This window comes from Harpia harpyja, unplaced genomic scaffold (assembly GCF_026419915.1).
Source record: "Harpia harpyja isolate bHarHar1 unplaced genomic scaffold, bHarHar1 primary haplotype scaffold_120, whole genome shotgun sequence".
In the NCBI taxonomy this organism is placed as follows: domain Eukaryota; kingdom Metazoa; phylum Chordata; class Aves; order Accipitriformes; family Accipitridae; genus Harpia; species Harpia harpyja.
The window spans coordinates 270,152-291,307 of record NW_026293192.1 but is presented as its reverse complement, the minus strand read 5'-3'; positions in this window follow the sequence as shown (position 1 = coordinate 291,307).

Genomic DNA, 21,156 nt, shown 5'->3' with positions numbered 1-21,156 from the left:
ATCAGTGCCTGCCATGCAGGGATATGCTCATGTCTGAGTTTTGCAGTGAGCTGAGCTCTAGTGAGTGCAGTGGAGGGTGCCTAGACAGATCTGACCATCCTTCTGGTGCATGCCTCCTTTTGGTCATCCGAAAGACCAGCAGCTGCCATGGAAATGTGAGTCTAACTGACATTCAGGTGCCCTAAACATTGGGTGTAATCTGAGGTCACCAAGGGACCCCTCTCCACAACCCCACAGCTGATGCTTAGGCAGTTGTGGGTGTCCCAGCTATATTCCACCAGAGCTTGCAGACACGTACACAAGTTTTTGACCACCCCTGGCACCTCAAACGTCACTGGCTGTTTCTGTGTGAGCAGCTGACAACCACCCTGCATCCCCATGGATCCCAGCGGGAGCTCAGGGCAGGGGCTGGCCTGCGGGCACCTATTTTGCACAAACTGCGCTGGAGCAAGGTTGTAAAAGACCTTTAAGATCATCGAGTCCAACCATTAACCTAACACTGCCAAGTCCACCACTAAACCGTGGCCCTAAGTGCCACATCTAGACAATTTTTAAATAACTCCAAGGATGGTGAGTCAACCACTTCCCCGGGCAGCCTGTTCCAATGCTTGATGACCCTTTCGGTGAAGAAATTTTTCCTAATATCCAGCCTAGGAATATTGATTTTTGTCAGGAGGTCCTTTCTCATCCATACCAGCTTGCTTGACTTCCTGCCTGTCTGGGTGTACTGTTCTGGTGCTTGAAGAAGAAAACCTTGACCATCAAAGAGCTCTCCCCTCTTCTCTGCAGGACCATATCCCATGGGATTCTGTCAAGGATGTCCCTTGGCAGACCAAAGCCTGCTCTCCCGAAGTGCTGCTCTTTGCCTTGTTCCCTTCTCTCAGGAGCCTCAACTCTGCTTTCTCACCCCTGACTATTACACCCCTGAGCAGCTCTTCCTTGTTTCCAAGGATGACGTCCTGCAGGAAACTCCCCTTCACTGGCTCCTCAGGCACCCTTGCCACGAAGATGCTGTCAATGAACTCCAAAAACCTCCTGGATGGCTTTCACCTCGCTGTGTTGCCCCTTCAGCAAATTTCAGGGCAGTTTTGGTCTGCCATGAGGACCAGGGGCTGCAAACAGGAGGCTTCTTCCAGTTGTCTGAAGAAGGCCTCACCTGCTTTTTCTTCCTGATCAGGAGGTCTACAGCACACAGCCACCCACCACAATGTTGCTTATGTTCTTCTGGCCTCTCATGCAGACTGTCCAACTGTCCGTATCCAGCAGTGCTCCGTGCATTCCTGCTGCTCTCTCACATAAAGGGCAACTTCCCTTCCAGGTCCAGACCGATGGCTTTATCAGCACCTGACCCCCCCAAACCCCTCAGTTTCTCCAGGAGGTGGTTTAGGCCACATTATCCATCCAGTAGCCAACTCACAGACTCTCAGGGCTCTCCAATATGCAGTCCAGGCTTATGGTCTCTAAAATAACTGGCTCTCAGGCCTCTTTTTATACTTGCTGGCTGCTTTGGTTTGATATTTGCTAGTGGTTTCACCCACTGACATACACACCGACATCTCCTGTTTTCCCCAACCACAGCTGGAAACTGAGAGCACAGACCCCAGAAAGCACCTTTCCTCCCAAGTAGCCCCTGCCTTGACGTGCTTCTGGAAAAGTCCCCCTGGGGTGATCTGGAGCTGCGAGCAGCCCTGACCTATGCAGCACCTTCTCAGCAGCAGAAAGACCCTGCCTTGCTCTGCTGGCAGGTTGCTCCATCCACCCACAGCTTATCCCCGCAGGGCCATGGAGAGATCCCTGGGCAGGCTGAGTGCTGACCCTGGCAGGCGGCAGAGTCCCTGCCCCAGCACACAGCCCCCTGGGGTGCAGGGACCCTGCTCAGAAGGACAGCCCTGGGCACCCCTGGCTGCACACCCAGCTTCACACTCCGCAGCCATCCCCAGGAGAAGGCAGCCTCATGCCCTGAACCTCTGATGGTGCAGCAGGGAAGCTCTTCTCTGGAGCATGTCCTCCTCCACACTAAAGAAACCCTGAGAGCTGTCCTGCCACATCCTAGACACTGCAGCAAGGTGTGCCATTTCTGGGAAACCTAAAGTGAAAATTCAGATAATGACTGCTCAGCAGTGGTAATTTGTGACCAAGCATTTATCTGGCATGGAGGGCAAGAAGTCCCAACAGCAGAAGGGGTTAAACTGGCTGGAAGCAGGAATGCCAGAGAGAGAAGGACTCCCTGTCAGGGAGTGGTTTCCCTTGGTGATGAGATAAGGAGCAGCCACAGTATTGTCCTGTAGCCACTCTGAAATGGGAGGCTCAGGGGAAACTTTGGGCAGCAGAGCTGGGCTGGGTGAGGGACCCAAAGCCAGGCTGAGGTGTTGTCCTGGTTTCAGCTGGGATAGAGTTAATTGTCTTCCTAGTAGCTGGTACAGTGCTATGTTTTTGATTTTGGTATGAGAAGAATGTTGATAACACACTGATGTTTTCAGTTGTTGCTCATTAATGTTTAGTCTCAAGTCAAGGATTTTTCAGCTTCTCATGCCCAGCCAGCGAGAAAGCTGGAGGGGCACAAGAAATTGGGAGAAGACACAGCAAGGGCAGCTGACCCAAAGTGGCCAACGGGGTATTCCATACCATGTGACGTCACATCTAGTACATAAACTAGGGGGAACAGGGGTGGGGGGATCACCGCTCCGGGACTAACTGGGCGTCGATTGGCAGGGTGGTGAGCAATTGCATTGTGAACCATCTGTATATTCCAATCCTTTTATTAGTGTCATCATTATCATTATTAGTTTCTTCTTTTCTTTCCTATTAAACTGTTCTTATCTCAACCCACAAGTTTTACTTTTTTTGCCAATTCTCTCTCCCGATCCCACTGGGAGGGGGGAAGTGAGTGAAAGGCTGTGTGGTGCTTAGCTGCTGCGCTTTGCAGAGGAGCTGCTCCTGGGCAGAGCTGTCTCTCTGCAGTACTGCCTGCTTGTAATGAGCTCCCTCAATGCCAGGAGCCCAGCCCAGCTCAGCAGCAGAGGACCAGCCCAAGGCAGCACTTTCTCTGCCCCCTCTGGGCTCCCTCCAGGTGTCCCTGGGGCTCCAGGGGAACCTGCTGGGAAACAGGCTGAAGCAATCACTGGTGTTGCCTCCCTCAGCTGGGGAGAGACACTTCTTTCCTGAATTAAAATTCTCCTCTCAGAGACAAAGTTACATCTACATGCCACATTTTTTGGTCGTATTGTTAGACAGGATACCCAGAGAGAGGCAGGCAGGGATGTCCTTTACTCCTGCTGAGGGAAGGGATCCATGGGTCAATGGAGGCATCTCATCCTGCATTTCTACTCATGGCATTTGAAGGAGGCTCAGCTCCCTCCCATGCACACCACAAAGCCACAGGAGGTGGGATTCCTCTTGCCTCAGTTCAGGTGTGAGCAAAATAGACACCTGCATGTGAGCTCCTTGTCTCAGCTCCCATCTGAATTAATGGAGAGGAAAGGCAGGAGTCAGGTGTTCAGATGCAAATCCCTGGTGACATTTGAACTGCCAGAGGTGGTCCAAGATACATGTAGGTAACAGCAAATTGTAATGGAGAAGTTCACAGAGACAGGGCAACATCTTAGGAAACATGTATGAGCCTGGTGGGAAATTCCTTTGGCCAAGTGACATGACAGCTTATGCCCAACTAAAGGCCAAAAGAACCTTTTCCTACTCCTTATCTTCATGGCACTTGATACAGGTATTCATGTGAATGACTGCAGTCATATACCATAGCGACAGCTGGGTCTCTCTCTTTTCCATCAGCTGAATTTACTATACCTCCACTGACTGTAATGGCATGTGTCCCATGTTCGTCCTCACACTGCCTAACAGAATTCAGGGCATGTCCTCTGTTTAATGTCCAGATCCAGGGCCACAGAGCTACACGAGATGCCAAGGCTGGCAGGGACTTCACAGGAGCTGCAGGAAAGCAATTCCCATTCAGGGTTGGGTGCGTCATAGACTTCCCTGATGGCATCACAGAGACTGTGATTTGGTGCCTGTTTGCTGTACACTAAAGCCATCAGTCAGAGGCATCAGTCATCAGATGCCATCAGGGACGCAAGGTCTGCTCCTTCTCCACGCTAGAGCTGCAGGCATTGCATGAACATGAAGCATGTCACACAGGGGTTTTTACTCACTCCGTTGATGATCCAATCAATGAAAAGACCAAGAATTTTCAGAGTGTTCCTGGATACATCTTGTCTTCAAGGACATCATCCTCCAAGCACAGCAATGGTCCATATCAAAACTCAGTGGAAACTCAAAAAGGATTTCAAGGGCACCAAGATGAACTTTTGATACTTCGGGAACTGTTACAGAAGAAAAAGAGATAAGGTAGGACCACTGCTGAAATGAGGAAGAGTAGCTCTAGATAGATCTGAGGTACTCTACGTCACAGCCTCGGTTAATAGCAGCAAGGTCTCCCAGGCCTTTGAGCTGTGAGGCAGGACTCTGGAGGAGAACAACCAGCAGTGGATGGGGATCAAGCTCGGGGTTACTCAAGCAAACTACACCCTTACCAGTCCCTGGGAACCATAGGGGCTGCATCCAAGGGTGCTGAGAGTGTGTGATGCAGATCATCTTAGGCCCCTTTAGATGGTGGGAACCCCAGGTGGTGTAGCATTGAATGGGCCTTCTACCTGACTGCAGCAAACCATGCAGACCCCATCCATAGAACTCTGTCTCCTGTTTTGGTCATTCAGGCTACTGTAGGATTTTCATACAAGGATCAATTCTACTCATCATCTCAACAGTCAAACAGAAATAGTGTTTTCATGAGACTGTTTTGCTGCACTGTTAGATACAGGCAAGGCCACGCAGGAGGCATGATGTCCAGTACAGAGTGGGACCTGCCTGCAGGCTCTTGTGTGATAACATGCTGCTGAGGTTGTCCTGTGGCCAAGGGATCTGTGCAGCATAACACAGGTTTGATGGTCGTGCTGTACACGCAGCAAGGTGCAGCGCAGCGCAGCCCTATGTGGCAGTACATCCCCCCCCCCCATCCTGCCAGCAGCATCAAAACTTCTCCAGGAAGGGAGAAGGGGAAGAAAACTCTGGAGGCTGCAGGTTGAAATTTGAACTGGCCAATCAAGATGAGCCAGGTACATAGAGGTGACCCTCCTAGCCAATAGAATTAAATGACCACAGGTCAGATTCGACCGGGGTATAAACGGGGTCACGCCGGAGGACACGTTGGCAGTCCTCCTCGGAGCAGCAGGTCAGCAGTCGGGGACTCCCCCTTGGGTCGGGGCACAGCCCGAGGTAACTCCTCGAGGGAGAGAGCCCTCAGCTTTTAGGTGAGTGATACGCACGTTTTGAGCCATCACTTTAAATCTTGGGAATTCTTAAGTCGGCTGTGTAGTACTAATTCTCTTTACGTCATTGAGCCTGTGGTTTTATAAGATGTTACCGGACTTCTAACTAACTTTTGCTGAAGAATAAATCTGAGTTTTAACACCTGTTGGATTTGGTTGGTCGTGCATCCGTAACAAGGACAGAGTCTCTCTCAATGGCATGAATACCCCTGGAATGGGGTGGGTGACCCTTGACTTCACATCCCTAGTTATCTCCTGAAGCTTGAGTGGGACCTGGTGGGGATGAGCACGGCGGTTATAGACACAGGTTTAAGCCCACAAGTCCAACACCCTCCAACTGCTGGAAATGGGGTGTCTGCTGAAGACCGGTCGATATCATTGGGCCAAAGAGAAGGATGTCAGAAATTCAAGGCTGGCCTAGGGGGGATACTGTCATTGTCTACAGCTAGCTTATGGGATAGTGCAGAGGAGAATGAGTCAGACTCTTCCCAGGTGGGCACAGTGGAAAGATGAGAAGCCATGGGAAAAAGTTGGGCCATGGGAAATTCTGACTAGGCTTAAGAGAAAGGCATCTGCACTATAAGGTCTGTCAGGCACTGGGAACATGCACCCAGAAAGGCTGTGGGATGTCCACAATGGAGATAGTCAAGCCTCAGCTAGACGTAGTGCCATGGGGGTTTTTGGATCGTAATGGATAACTACCTAATACGGGTAGAAAAGGAAGCCTGGGCAACAGCATCCAAGGTGTCCAACATTAGAGGGGATCACTCTCATTTCTGCCTTTGCTGACAATGGAGTCACAGGTACTTTACCCTGCAGGGAATGAAAAATGAGTGGGTCTAGGTATAGCAGAGTCTGCTTGAAGACGCTCCTGTGTCCCAGATACATTGGGCTTAGTGCCCGGTTGCCTATTCAAAAGAGAGCATTTCATTCACTTTGTCTCTTTTTTCCCCCTCTGTGAATCAGGGGAGCTCGTGACTTCAATGTGTGACTTGCTGTGTGCAAAGAGCGGATATGGACAGATAGAGTCCAGGGCAGGGAGTGTTTTGGGGGGTCCTGGGATCTCTGCTTACACAAAAATGTGGGTTTTGTTCATCTAAGGCTATTCGCTGTGGGAAGTGGACTTCAGAGGAGGTAACGTGGACTTAATATACAGCCGTTGAGTGTATTACATCACTGCTTGTCTGTGTACAGCTCATTCTCCAAGCAGGAGGGAGTTGGTGCCCACGGACTGAAACATGCAGCTACAGACTTCAGTGAAGAAAGCTCAGATTTGAACAAGGCTGCTGTAAGTGCCAGGTGGTTGAGAGGAAAGGTGGGGCTGGGGGTAGGGATGAAGAATGACCATAGATTGATAAGATGTAAAGGGTCTTGATTTTTGTATACATTCAAACTCCATTAGGAGGATCAATATGAATTGAGGATTTCTGATATCACATGGTGCATGAGCAGAAAAATAAAGAAAAGTGGGGGAAGAAAAAGAATTCTTTCTTATTGTTTAGTATTGAAATCTTTCCACTTTGACTACACTCCTGAAATCTCTTATTAACCACATAAGAATTGAAGACCTAAAGGAAAATTATGCACAGAGCCTTGGCTCGTTAGGGAGTTTTCATGTTAATGAGCCCTCTGGTGCCAAGTTCCTGAACTGCAGATCCTGAAAGATTGAACAAGCCTCTCAAGAAGTAAAAGTCAGCATCAAACTTGCAAGTTTCTGAGTGTGTTGCTGGGCTCCACTGAGGAACACCACTGAAGAGACCGTGGAGGGAATGACCAGACAAGGAGGTTTCACCTGGGGGCTGGTGAAACAGGAAGTCAGAGACACTGGTTACAGGTGGCAGATCAATTGTGGAGGTGGCTGTGAAAGCCCTAAATGTGTTTCAGCAAGCAGGATGGCCAAGGCCTGAGCCCCAGCCCCCTGGGAAGGGGGATCCTTTCCTTCATGGGATGCTTACAGCTCTTCCCGGGAGCAGTTTGATGGGGGGGGGTGTGATGCCGAGTGAAGGACAGCGGTAGGACACCTCCCAGGCTCTTTTGGGGGTCAGTGAGGAGGGAACAAGGGCCTAGGGCTGTAAGGAACCGGTGTCCTTGCAAGGGCTTCAGTGGAAGAGACAGCAGCCACCGTGGAGATGACAAGGACTTCAGTTCTGTTGGCACGGAGGAGGGGGGCCTGGGCCATGATCTGAGGTGTTCTTTGTCTGGCATGATGTGACACCAATTCCACCCTCTGGAGGAGCACCTTCATTTTCCACAGTTGCAGCACACCAAAGAGGATCAGAAACAACGTCCAAATGACAGGATGCATCAAAAAGTTCTGTAGGCATCCTAGAGGTGATGTACACTCAAATACTTTAGGATGTCTTGAATCAACTGCTGCTTGCTTGTTGTGGTTTAAGCTTTGATAGAGAGCTATTGTTGGCCTGGCTTGCATTTGTGTCCCTTGAGTTCCTTTGAAGTCTTGGAGCTGGTGTGTATGACACAGCCTTCGAGGGAGGAAACACAGAAACATAGGCAGACGGGAATGAAGAAGACTTACCCAGTTATCCAGAGAGATGGATGTTATGGTCCTTTTCGTGTGTGGTCAGTGCTACTAAATGCTTCAAGGAATCAGGACTTGGTAATGGTCGGGTGGGGGTCAAATAGTCTGCTCTGTTTCACACGTGCCCATGTAGGCATTTTGATCTGACCAAATGCCCCACACTTCCATCTACATAAAGAATTGCCATTTCTAGGACACAAATCACCCTGTTTTCAGAGAAACAATTTAAAACCCAAATGGAGAACCTTTCTGTCATAGACAGGTCCAAGACATTTGGGTGTGAGACTCAGCAGGTGGGTCAATGGGAGAGCCTCCCAGGACAACTTTGCATACTGAGGGTGGGGGTTTCTGCCTCTGCGTGTCTGAGCCTCACGATGGGATGCAAGAAAGAGCATTTGGGGATTGTGCAAGACTTCCTGTGGAATGTGTAGGAAAGGATCAAGGGCAGCGAGAGGCAGGGATCATGGTGGTTTGGGGAGGAACAAGTGTGGGAAAATTGACAGAAAAGGGGATAAGAGGAGCTGATCACATGTAAAGAGGTGGCCAGTCAGTAAACTTGTCTGGCCATGCCCTACAACTGGTCACCCCAGTCTGTCTTGTGTTCTTATTAAACTCCAATTTCCCACAATTTTCTGGGGTGAGCAGTATCTCTGGTTTTGTGTATGGATGGAGGTCCAATGGCCAGCCACCGGAGTGGGAACCGTAAGTCATACAGGCTCCTGTTCTTCGGGAGCCCAGAAACTACAGCGATTGGAGAGCATCCATATAACATTGCTGTGTACATCAGTGAGCATAACCACTAGCAAACATCAAACCAGAGCATCCAGTGAGTAGAAGCAGCAGCCTGGGAGCCCAGTATTTAGAGACCCTAAGTCTGGACTGGACACTGGAGAACCCAGAGGGTCTGCAACTTGGCTACTGGAAGGACAAGGTGGCCCAAACCACCTCAGGGGAAAACTGTAGGGTATTAGGTGTCTGGTACTGGTAAGGCCATAGTTCTGGACCTGGAGGGGAAGTTGCCCTTTACATGAGAGAGCAGCAGCAATGCGTGGAGCTCTGCCTGGGGACAAACAATGGGTCAGCTGAGAGCTGAAGGGTCAGTGTGAGAGGGCAGAACAACATGGGCAATGCTGTGGTGGGTGGATGTCTGCTCCAGACCTCCTGATCAGGAAGAGGAAGTAAATGAGGCCTTCTTCAGGAAGAAGTCTCATGTTTGTAGCCCTGGTCCTCATGGGGGGCTTGTACTATCCCTACCGCCTCTGCTGAAGGGGCAACATAGCGAGATGAAAGCCATCCAGGAGGTTTTTGGAGCTCGTTGATGATGTCTTCCTGACTAGGGTGACAGAGGAGGCGATGAGGTGAGGTGGCCTGCGGGACTTCATACTTTCAAAATGGAAGAACTGGTCAGGGATGTAAAAGGCAGATAGATGGAGTGTCTAAGTGGCTAGACAGCATGACTAAGACCAGCCTTGGAGGGGTCCATATTGTCTGTGTGTGGGATACTTGGAAAGTAATGGGCACATAGTGAACAATCCAGACACGATGGAATTGATCAATTTGTGAGCTAAGGATGTTTTGTAGGCAGCAGGCTTCAAGGACGCTTTGCTTGTGGACACATATTTAGCTAACGGTTGCAAGAGCATTCCATACGCCTTTAGAAGGCCTTGAACAGAATAAACAAGAAGACAAAAAAAGAAAGATGCCAATTAGAAGAACACAGGTGCGCATTCCGCGATAAAGGGAACTTGGCACAAAGAACCTCAATTTGGCAGCTTATCTTGACCAATTAGCCTGAGACAAGTTTTGCATGTTTTAGTTAATACAACCAATTATGCCTTATGTTTATGCGCGTGTACAGTGTTGATATAACCAATCATTAGGTGTAACTAGGCGCGTGGACAGCACATGCTAACCAATCTCTAATTTGCTTATGCGTGAACAATAACTAGAATGAGCATATAAACCGAGCTATCTTGGCAATAAAGTGGCATCTGCTTGATCATATTGATTGTGTGCAGTGTCCGTGACTTCCGCGTCAACATCTGTGTGTCTAAAAAGGTATTCATTTTACACTAAACAGCCTAGCATGCAGACAGCCCAACTCTCATTTACCATTTCTCCATTGGCCCTAGCTTTGCTTGCTTTGTGTCCCCCTTTGCTGTTTCGGAGATGGTTGTCACAGTAGTTCTCACGTGGGTTAGAAATTCCATTGAGCTAGTACCTCCTTTAATTGTCTGTAATGCCCTGCAATTCCTTATGCTGTTATCTTGTGTGAGACACCTCCATCAGGGTGCTCCATCTGCACACAAACATTAACAGCTGACAAAACAGAGCTTCGCTCAAGGGGAACCTTGAGAAACTCTGGGATTTGGCCAATAGAATCCTCTTGAAGTTTTAAAAGAAGTGGCCAGTCCTGCGCTGGGGGGAGAATCAGCCCATACACCAGGGCCAGCAAGGACCTGACCAGGTGTGGGACACCATAGGACTTCCTGTGTGGAGACAGCTGAGGGCTCTGGCAAGGCTGAAAGCCCTCAACATAGAATCATAGATCCATAGAATCATTTAGGTTGGAAAAGACCTTCAAGATCATCGAGTCCAACCATCATCCATGCCCACTAAACCATGTTCTGGAGTACCCCGTCTACGTGCTCTTTGAATACCTCCAGGGATCGTAACTCAACCACTTCCCTGGGCAGCCTATTCCAATGTCTGACAACCTTCTCACTAAAGAAATTTTTCCTAATATCCAACCTAAACCTCCCTTGCCACAACTTGAGGACATTTCCTCTCGTCCTATCTCCAGCCACCTGACAGAAGAGACCAGTACCCACCTCACTACAACCCCCCTTCAGGTAGTTGTAGAGAGCTATAAGGTCTCCCCTCAGCCTCCTCTTCTCCACACTAAACAGCCCCAGCTCCCTCAGCCGCTCCTCATAAGATATATGGTCCAGGCCTCTCACCAATATCTTTGCCCTTCTCTGGACACGCTCCAGCAACTCAATGTCTTTCTTGTAGTGAGGGGCCCAAAACTGAACACAGGACTCGAGGTGCGGCCTCACCAGTGCCCAGTACAGGGGAACAATCACCTCCCTGCTCCTGCTGGCCACACTATTTCTGATACAGGCCAGGATGCCATTGGCCTTCTTGGCCCCGTGGGCACACTGCTGGCTCATATTCAGCTGGCTGTCAACCAGCACGCCCAGGTCTTTCTCTGCCAGGCAGCTTTCCAGCCACTCTTCCCCAAGCCTGTAGTGCTGCATGGAGTTGCTGTGACCGAAGTGCAGGACCCAGCACTTGGCTTTGTTGAACTTCATAATATTGGCCTCAGCCCATCGATCCAGCCTGTCCAGATCTCTTTGTAGAGCCTCCCTACCCTCAAGCAGATTGACCCTGCCTCCCAACTTGGTGTCGTCTGCAAACTTGCTGAGGGTGCACTCAATCCCCTCATCCAAATCATTGAAAAAGGTATTAAAGAGAACGGGGCCTAACACCAAGCCCTGGGGACACCACTTGTGACCCGCCGCCAGCTGTATTTCACCCCATTCACCACAACCCTCTGGGCTCATCCATCCAGCCAGTTTTTCACCCAGTGAATAGTGCACTTGTCCAAGCCATGAGACACCAGCTTCTCAAGGAGTATGCCATGAGAGACAGTGTCAAAGGCCTTGCTGAAGTCAAGGTGGATAACATCCACAGCCTTTCCCTCATCCACTAGGCGGGTCACCTGGTCATAGAAGGAGATCAGGTTGGTCAAGCAGGACCTGCCTTTCGTAAACCCATGCTGACTGGGCCCGATCCCCTGATTGTCCCGGACTTGCCATGTGAGTGCTCTCAAGATAAACCGTTCCATAATCTTCCCCGGTACCAAGGTCAGGCTGACAGGCCTGTAGTTCCCCGGATCCTCCCTCCGACCCTTCTTGTAAATGGGAGTCACACTGGCAAGCCTCCAGTCCTCTGGGACCTGCCCCGTTGACCAGGAACGCTGATAGATGATAGAGAGTGGCTTGGCAAGGACCTCTGCCAGTTCCGTCAGTACTCTTGGATGGATCCCATCAGGTCCCATAGATCTCTGAGTGTCCAGATGGCATAGTAGGTCACTAACTATCTCCTCCTGGATTAAGGGGGGTATATTCTGCTCTTCATCCTCACTTTCCAGCTCAGGGGGCAGAGTAGACTGAAGATAACTGGTCTCCCTATTAAAGACTGAGGCAAAGAAGGCATTAAGTACCTCGGCCTTTTCCACATCTTTGGTGGCTACGTTCCCTTCTGTGTCCATTAAAGATAGATCTTCTCCTTGGGATTCTTTTTACTGTTAACATATTTGTAAAACCTTTTTTATGTTGTCCCTTACAATAGTGGCCAGATTTAGTTCTAGCTGAGCTTTTGCCTTTCTAATTTTCCCCCTGTATGATCTAACAAGATCCCTGTACTCTTGCCAAGTTGTCCGCCCTTTCTTCCAGAAATGATAAACTCTCATCTTTTTCTTGACTCCTAGCAAAAGCTCCCTGTTCAGCCAGGCCGGTCGTTTTCCTCGGTGGTTCAGCTTGCGGCACATGGGAATAGTCTGGTCCTGAGACATTAAGATTTCCCTCTTAAAGAATGTCCATCCCTGCTGGACCCCTTTGCCCTTCAGGACCGTCTCCCAAGGGACTCTCTCAACCAGTGCCTTGAAGAGGCCAAAGTTTGCCTTCCGGAAGTCCATAGCGGTGGTTTGCTGACCACCTTCCTTGCCTCACCAAGAATTGAGAATTCTATCATTTCATGGTCGCTAAGCCCAAGATGGCCTCTGACCATCACACCTCCCACTACTCCTTCCCTGTTCGTAAACAATAGATCTAGCAAGGATCCTCCCCTGGCTGGCTCTCCTACCAGCTGTGTCAGGAAGTTATCTTCCACACACTCCAGGAACCTCCTAGATTGTTTACTCACTGCTGTGTTGTATTTCCAGCAGATGTCTGGAAAGTTAAAGTCCCCCACGAGGACAAGGGCACACGATCCTGAGATTACTGCCAGCCGCTTGTAGAACGATTCATCCGTCTCTTCAACCTGGTCGGGTGGTCTATAACAGACTCCCAGCACAACATCTGCCTTATTGGCTTTCCCTCTCATCCTCACCCATAAGCACTCCACCTTGTCATCACAATCGTGTAGCTCTGTACAGTCCAAACATTCCCTAACATAGAGAGCCACCCCACCACCTCTTCTACCTTGCCTATCCCTTCTGAAGAGCTTGTAGTCAGCCCTTGCAGCACTCCAGTCATGGGAGTCATCCCACCATGTTTCCGTGATGGCGACTAAGTCATATCTATCCTGCTGCACCATGGCTTCCAGCTCCTCCTGTTTATCGCCCATGCTGCGTGCATTGGCATAGATGCATTTGAGCTGGCCTCTCGAATCCACCCCTAACATCGGCATGCTGCCCCCAGGCTCATCTCTGGTGCACCTAGTTTTATCCCTTACCCCCTTCAAACCTAGTTTAAAGCCCTCTCTATGAGTCCTGCCATCTCATGAGCGAGGATTCTTTTACCCGGTTGAGATAGCTGGAAACCATCTGTCGCTTGCAAGCCCGGTGCCGTGTAAACCTCCCCATGATCAAAAAACCCAAAATTCCACCCATGGCACCAGCCTCTGAGCCACGTATTAACCGGGTGTGTTTTTCTGTTCCTTTCAGTGTATTTCCCTGCCCCCGCAGGGATTGAGGAAAACACTACCTGTGCTCCCGATCCTTCCACTAATCGCCCCAGTGCCCTCAAGTCCCTTTTGATTGCCTTTGGATTTCTCTCTGCAATCTCATCACTGCCAACCTGCACAACCAGCAATGGGTAATAATCAGAGGTCCGAACCAGACCAGGGAGTTCCCTGGTAATGTCTTTTACCCAGGCCCCAGGGAGGCAGCAGACTTCCCTGTGGGTTGGGTCAAGTCTGCATAATGGGCCCTCTGTCCCCCTCAGAAGGGAGTCGCCTACGGCAATTACCCTCCTTTTTCTTTTTTCAGAGGATGTGAGAATGCGTGGGGCTGCCCGACTGAACCTAGGCACCACTCTTCATCTACACCCTCATCTTCATTGACCTGGTCCTCAAGTTCCAGAGCCCCATACCTGTTGAGTAGGGGCAACTGGGAAGGTGAGGGAGACCGGGAGGGGACTCGCCTGCCTCCCTGACCAGGGACCTGTATCCATTCCCCTCCAACTCTTAGGTGCCCTCCTGCCTGGTGGCAAGGGGGCAGGGGAACCTCCGCTTCTTGCGGAGCCTCCATCTGCTGCCCCTGCCTCAGGGATGGTAGGGTGTGGGCCCACCAATCTATCTCCCTCTCACACTCCCTGATACTCCTCAACCTTTCCACTTCCTCCTTCAGCTCTACCACCAGGCTGAGCAGATCATTCACCTGGTCACACCTCACACGAGAGGTGCCCCCACTGCCCTCCATCATCAGGGATAGACTCAGGCACTCCCTGCAGCCAGAGACCTGGACAGCTGCATGTTTGCATGGGAGCTCTGCCTGCATCGCCACATTTTTCCTAGCAATGGCTTTCATCTGAGTGGCAACCATCCCTGGGTCTCCCTCTGGGCCGATGCCCACCGCTTGAGTAGCCTTCTCGAGCTGGGAAGGGGGGGGCTGCGCCCTGTCTGCATGAACTGCTGCACAAACTGCCACGCCACACCCTTTCTGACGCGCCACGCCCTGTTTGCCCGCCCGGTTCTCCGCGCTCCTGGTCGCTGGTGCTCCTCAGGGCCGTTCAAATCTCCCGCAGTTCCCCCTGGCAACACCCACACTGTGTGAGCCTCTCTCGCGAGAGCTGCTGGCTCTGGATGGATCCCTCTGCTCTTCCCTGGGGGTCCTGGGCCTCGTGAACCTCCCAGTCTGCCTCAATCTAGTGCTTAGCCGCAGACTTACCGTTGCCTCTGGTGACCTCGCCGCTGACTGAACGCTGCTGACAGTTACGCCGGTATCCTGTGAACCGGCCTGGGAGGCCCCCACATCCCCGCCCAGCCCAGCAGGATGGCCATGCAGGGTTACTGGGGAAGACTCTGAGCTTTCCTCGGAGATGCAAGATACAGGCAACGCCATCTGCAAACATGGAAAAGCAGGACAAAATTCCAACTTCAGAAGAATACGTGCATGGGGACAATATGGAAAAGACCCAAAGAGGATCACAAAAAAGACCATGTGGATGAGAGGAACTAGCCAGTGAGCCCAGGAACTGCAAAGTGGCTTTCGAGGTTCCAAGCAGAGAGGGAGGGTGGTAGTGGGGAACTCCCTTTCCCCATGGGGTTGTGGGGGTTCTCACAGCTACCTGTAAGACCACTGTGGGGTGCAGACTGGTGCTATACACATTGCCTTGTCCTTGGGTTGATAAACTGATTGAATGTTTCAAACCGCTCTGTCTGACTGAGAGAGGGGAGAGGTCAGGAGTGTGCTGGCACTTGTCCAGGTCCACCTGAGCCGCACCAGCCAAATCCAGTCTGCTGTGTGTACGTCATGTCAAAGGCTGGGGAAGGGGGTGGTGACGGTGGATGTAAAAGTCTTGAATCCTGTAGGACCTGATCAGGATGTAAACAGGAGGGAATAAGGTGTGAAGATTGTACTGGGTTTGGCTGGGATGGCGTTAGTTTTCTTGTTAGCAGCCCCTATGGTGCCGAGCTTTGCCTTGGTGGTCAAAAGAGTGTCGACGGATAACACGCTGACATTGTAGCTACTGCTGAGCAGCGCTTGCACAGCATCAAGGCCTTCTCTGTTTCTCACTCTGCCCCGACAATGAGGAGGCTGGGGGTGGCAAGAAGCTGGGAGGGGACAAAGTCAGGACAGCTGACCCCAACGGACCAAAGGGATATGCCACACCATATGACGTCATAGTCAGCAATAGAACTAGGGGAGTGCTTGGTGTTCTTCAAAGTAGAAGAAGTAATCCACTTACTAAACTGTCTTTATCTCAACCCATGAGGTTTTTTTTCTCGCTTTTGTCCTTCCACTTTCCTCCCCCATCGCACTGGTGGCAGTGAGCAAGTGACTGGGTGGGGGCTGCCACATGGGGTCACCCCACCAGACAAGGACATAGAAAATAGGCTGGTATGTGCTTTTGAGTTCACTGGAGCCTGAGTAGATCATAGGCTGGGAGCTGGCACATGCCTTGTCTAAGTGGTTGTGAGATTACTGATACCTGAGTAGCTGATAGGCCAAGAGTAGGGGCGTGGCTTGTGTCAGAGCTTGTGAGGTCACTTGTGCCTTTGCCTCTCACAGGCAAGCAGATAGCAAGTAGGTGGCTATGTGGTGGCCAGCTCACTGGTGCCTGAGTAGCTGATAGGCAAGAGGGAGACACGTGGCTTGGGTATGTACTCGTGTTGTCACTCTGGGCTGAAGGAAGAGCTGATAGGCCAGGACCAGGTGCATGGCCCTTATAGGTTCTCGTAAGGTCACTGGAGGCAGACTACTGCAACAGCAAGTACCTGGCAAATGGGTGTACACGTACGTGTGAGGTCACTGGTGCCTGAGTAGCTGATAGGGCAGGAGCAGGCCCCTAGTTTGTGTCAGTGGTTTTGAGGTCATTGGTGTCTGAATAGCCAATAGGCCAGGAGCAGGCCCATGTCAGATGCAAATACCATGACGTCACCTGTGACTGAGTAGCAGATAGGCTAGGAGTATGCACATGGCTGTGTATGATGAACTTGTGATGTCACTGGTGCCTGGAGAGATGATAGGCCAGGAGCTGGCACACAGCTTGGGTCGGTGCTTCTGGTGTCACCAAAATAATATTCAGACCACAACCAAACACGGCTTTTTGGCAGAACCATTGTTAGCAGAAGTCCATACACCGCGCACACACGTGTGGCACTGCAACTCAGGCACACGCAGTGGTGGCAGTAGGAGGGGTGTGAGGTCACTGTCACTATAAATCATGAGCACACAGCAGTGGCCGTGGGAGGATGGCAGTGTTCACGTCACCGATGGCACCCCATGGCTGCGGGGCTCCTTGCAGAGCGGCCGTGTGCTGTTACAAGGGCATCAGAGGGGACAGGATCCGCCCAGCCCCGTGTCTGCGAGGCCGAAGGAGCAGCCCCTGCAGCCCTGGCTGGAGCAGTCGGGGTAGGGGTGGCTCGGGGGCACCGCAGGGATGTGCCTGGGCACGGCGCCAGGAGGAAACCACAGACTTCCTCCGGAGCGCGGGGAGCGCTGCGAGGCCACGTGGGCTGTGGTTTGTGCACCTGCAGGCTGCAGGTCCCGAGCCAGCCGCGGGGAATAACGGCCCCTCGGTGACATGCCAAGAGTCAGGGATGTGTCTGAGCCTCTGGGCTGCATGTCTGCTGCCGGGACAGAGACGTGTCCCAGCTCCAGCTCATTGGAAGGGACCTTCCGTGGGGCTCTCCAGGGAGGGAGGGGTGAGCCAGCGCTGCTGGGATGGGGCTCTGGCCTGGGCTAAGGCCCTTTCCCAGCTGCTGCTCCCAGCAGAGCGGGGTCTGAAGCAGGGGCAGGGGCTGTTTCCTTCCCTTCCTGACACAGCCACCGCTGCAGTCTCAGCCCTGTGATTCCCATGGCACAGGGGTGGCTGGACACTTGCACCTGGGGCTCTTGGATGTGCCCGGTATAGGAGGTGCTCAGTGCTCCTAGTCCACATGGCACGGTTCAGGGGGTGAAAAACCTGTTCCCCCCCCACAACTGGCCCTGTCTTGTGACGGCCCTCCACCACAGTGATGTGACACCTGTAGCGGAGCCATCTCTCATATATGGTCATGAATGGCGCTGGAGAAGTTCATTGGAGGGCTGGGCTGTGTCGGAGGGGAGATCGCTCCCGATAATGTCTAAAAAGGTGCTGCTGCTTCGATTGGCTCCTCCTGTAGCTGGGCTGGCATCTGCGGAGATATATTGTCCTCCCATCGTCATTGTCCCCATGAGTCCCCAGCAGCCGTGGCAGGGAGCGTGGCGCAGCAGGGATGTGCTGGCAGGGCAGGAGGCTCAGGATGGGCACCGAGGGACTCCTGTCCCCTCAGGTGCTGTGGCTGCTCCTCTGGGTACAGCTGTGCAGGGGTAAGTGCCGACTCCTTTGTCCCACAGCCCAGGGCCTGCAGGTACCAGTGTGGTCATTGGGATTTGTCTGGGAATGGGGTTTCTTTGCAGGTGCTACTGAGATGAGGGGCAGAAGGTGCTCAGGTCCATGGACCCTGTGCCTTTCCCTGTGCCCATCTGGGTGGGCGAGAATATGACAATATCTCCTTTTCCAGGGCTCCAGTGTTCAGGGCAGCCTGTGCCTGGCTGGATTCATAGACACCCTGTCCTGGGGTACCCCTTTGGGATCCCCTCTTCCCCAGCACTGTGCCTCTGCAGCTGGTGGTGGCCTAGCTGGTGATGGCAGCACCCAGAGATGCCCAGGGCACTGCCGAGCTCTAGGGTACCTCGGAGTGTTTGTGTGCTGCTCACTGTCCCCTTGGTCCAGGGGCCCCCTGACTCCATGAGAGCAGTTTGGATCCCACAGAGAGAAGGGGAGCGGGGCATCTACAGTAGAGAGACATCCTTCCTGGGGAGCTTGGCCCAGTGTAGGGACTGGGCTGACCCCAGGGGCGAGGAGGGGACATGGGTTGGGGGATCCTCAGAGTCATCTCAGTGCTCCCTGGGAACATGGAAAACCCTGGGGGTAGGGGTGGGTTGGGATGGTGCTGGGGCAGGTGGTTTTCATGGGAAGCTGCAGGCCTGGGTACACAGGGCTGTGCAGGGGTTGTCGGGCTGAGGAGTAGCGGGTGCCCAGCGCAGCACTGGGCAGTGTGTGGGTGGGGGCAGGTGGCTGTTGGGGTGGAAAGAGCTGCCTTGTACAGTGGGATGGCGAGTGACCCATCTGGGCTGGAACTGGGCACCCACAGCCTTGCACGGCCCCTGGGGATAGAAGGGACCCCTGCACTGCACTGGGGACAGCCTGGAGGGGAGAGGGCTCCTGCCCCAGTACCTTTGAATCGGCCCAGGTAGGGGGTTCCCCCAGACCTGCAGTGCTGGGGTTTGGCACTCTCCTCACCCATCCCATGTTGGTGTTCAAAGGGGCTGCGGAGGTGAGGCTGGTGAATGGCGGCAGGCGCTGTGCTGGAAGAGTGGAGGTGAAACATGGTGGCAAGTGGGGGACCGTTTGTAGTAACTACTGGAGCATGAAGGACACAGTGGTGGTTTGTAAGCAGCTGGGCTGTGGGTCTGCTGTTGGAGCTCCTCAATATGGATACTTTGGGCCAGGATCCGGCCCCATTTGGATGGCTGCTGTTGACTGTAAAGGCACCGAGTCTGCCCTGTCTGACTGCAAACACAGAGGATGGGGTAAACATAACTGTATTCACGCTTACGATGCTGGTGTGATGTGTTCAGGTAAAGGGGACAGCCTGCTGCCTACCTTTGGGGGTGGGATGGGTGAAGGGACCATGGCTGTGCCCTCAGGGAGCAGCAAGTGGACACTGGAGTAGGGCCCAGTGATGCTGGTCTAACTGCCAGGCTGGGACTGTCATTGCTCATGTCCCCAGTCCTTGGGGAAGGCCCAGAGGGATCCTACCCCAGGGTGATCTGACCTTGCCAGAGTGTCTCAGTCACCCACAGTCAGTGTCTTGGGCTGCAGATGAGTCCTCCATCCCTTCCCTGGGGTGTCCTTTGGGCTTCATCAATCTCCACCCATTCTGCCAGTTTGCAGCCAACAATGCTGAGGGTGCCTGTGCTGGAAACACCCGGGGGCACTTGCTCGGCACTCCACGCTTTGGAGGAACGGCACGAGATGGCTGATCCTCCTGGGTCATTCCCCTTCACAGGTGTGATTACCTCAACTGAATCAAATGGGCTTTTCAGAGAGGATGAGTGCTGGGCCCTGGGAAATGGAGCAGGGTGGCCACAAAGCCCTTTGCTGCCTGTGCCCAGGGCTCAGCTGTGTGGACCAGCATTTCTGAGGGTTAGGAGCTGGGCAGCTGCTTGACTCTGGCTGCTTCCTCCTGCACTACTGCATGCACAGGCTGGTACTGAGACATCCCTGGGGCTGTGAATATTCCTGTGGGGCCACAGCCCCACACAGGCAGCACTGACCCACAGCCCAAGCCCTCCTGCCTGCCCATGGTTCCCCACACTGCCCCATGACACGTGGGCTTTGGCAGCACTTACTGGCTCTCATCTGTGCCTGCTGTTACTGTCTGAGCCAGTGTGAGGCCAGGGGGGCAGGCAGGTCTCCTGCCTCTCTACCTGGCTGTTGGCTTGGGACCAGGGCAGCTCCGGGCAGAGTGCTATGTCCCTGGCTGAGGATGCCAAGCAGGCATTGGAGGGGTCTGGACAGGCACCAGCCATGATAGCAGCTGCAGCATTTCTGTGCTCTGTGACATCTTCTGCCTAAAATGAACCTCCAACACCCCAGGAACACCCCTGGGAGCAAGGTGCATTTCTGGCTGCATCAAGGTGATGGTCCTGCCTGGTTCCAAGCTCTGCAGAGACTGAGCAGGCTGCAGCAGTCATTATCATCTGGGCCAGTGCTGGACCTGAACTGCTCACACTACTGCAGTGCTGGGGCGACCATGCCAGACAGTGCAGTGCAGCAGCAGTTTGTCTGAGTGGTGCCTGGTGCTGTGACAGACACATACCCTCGAGTGCTGTGATGGTGTAGAGATGGGATGCGTGCGGGTCTGGATGTGCCTGTGTCACAAACACCCCCCAACAACTTCCTCTGGAATGTTCAATGGGCAGTTTGGTCACGGCTTGCTTGGCGATGATGTGGGATGTGGGAATTTGACTGCCAGAGGTCTCTGGGAACTCCCAGTTGTTTTGGTTTTTTTCCAGAATTTGTCCGGCTGGTGGAAGGGAAGAGCCGCTGCTCAGGACGTGTGGAGATCCATGATGGGGACCAGTGGAAAAGTGTCTGTGATTCACACTTTGGTCCCAAAGCTGCTGATGTGGTCTGCAGGGAGTTGCAGTGCGGCGTGGCCCTGCCTGTCGCTGGGCCAGCTCACTTTGGAGAAGGGGTCAGTCCCATCTGGGATGGAGAGCTGCAGTGTGTGGGGAATGAATCCCGCCTCTTCTCCTGCCGCAGAGGGTCCTCCAGGGACCAGCCCTGCACCCACGCGAACAGCGCTGTTGTCACCTGCACACGTAAGGACTCAGGGAGGGGTGCTGAATGCTGGGGTGAGCTCCAGCCTGAGCGGGGACAGGTTGTGCCTGTTGAGACAAGGGAAGTGGGCTGTCTGTTCCCACAGGCTGGCAGAGAGGTGACCTTCCTGGGGGATCCTATACAGGGCAGGGCTGGGCTACTGCCCAAGGACAAGGAGGGGTCATGGGTTGGGAGG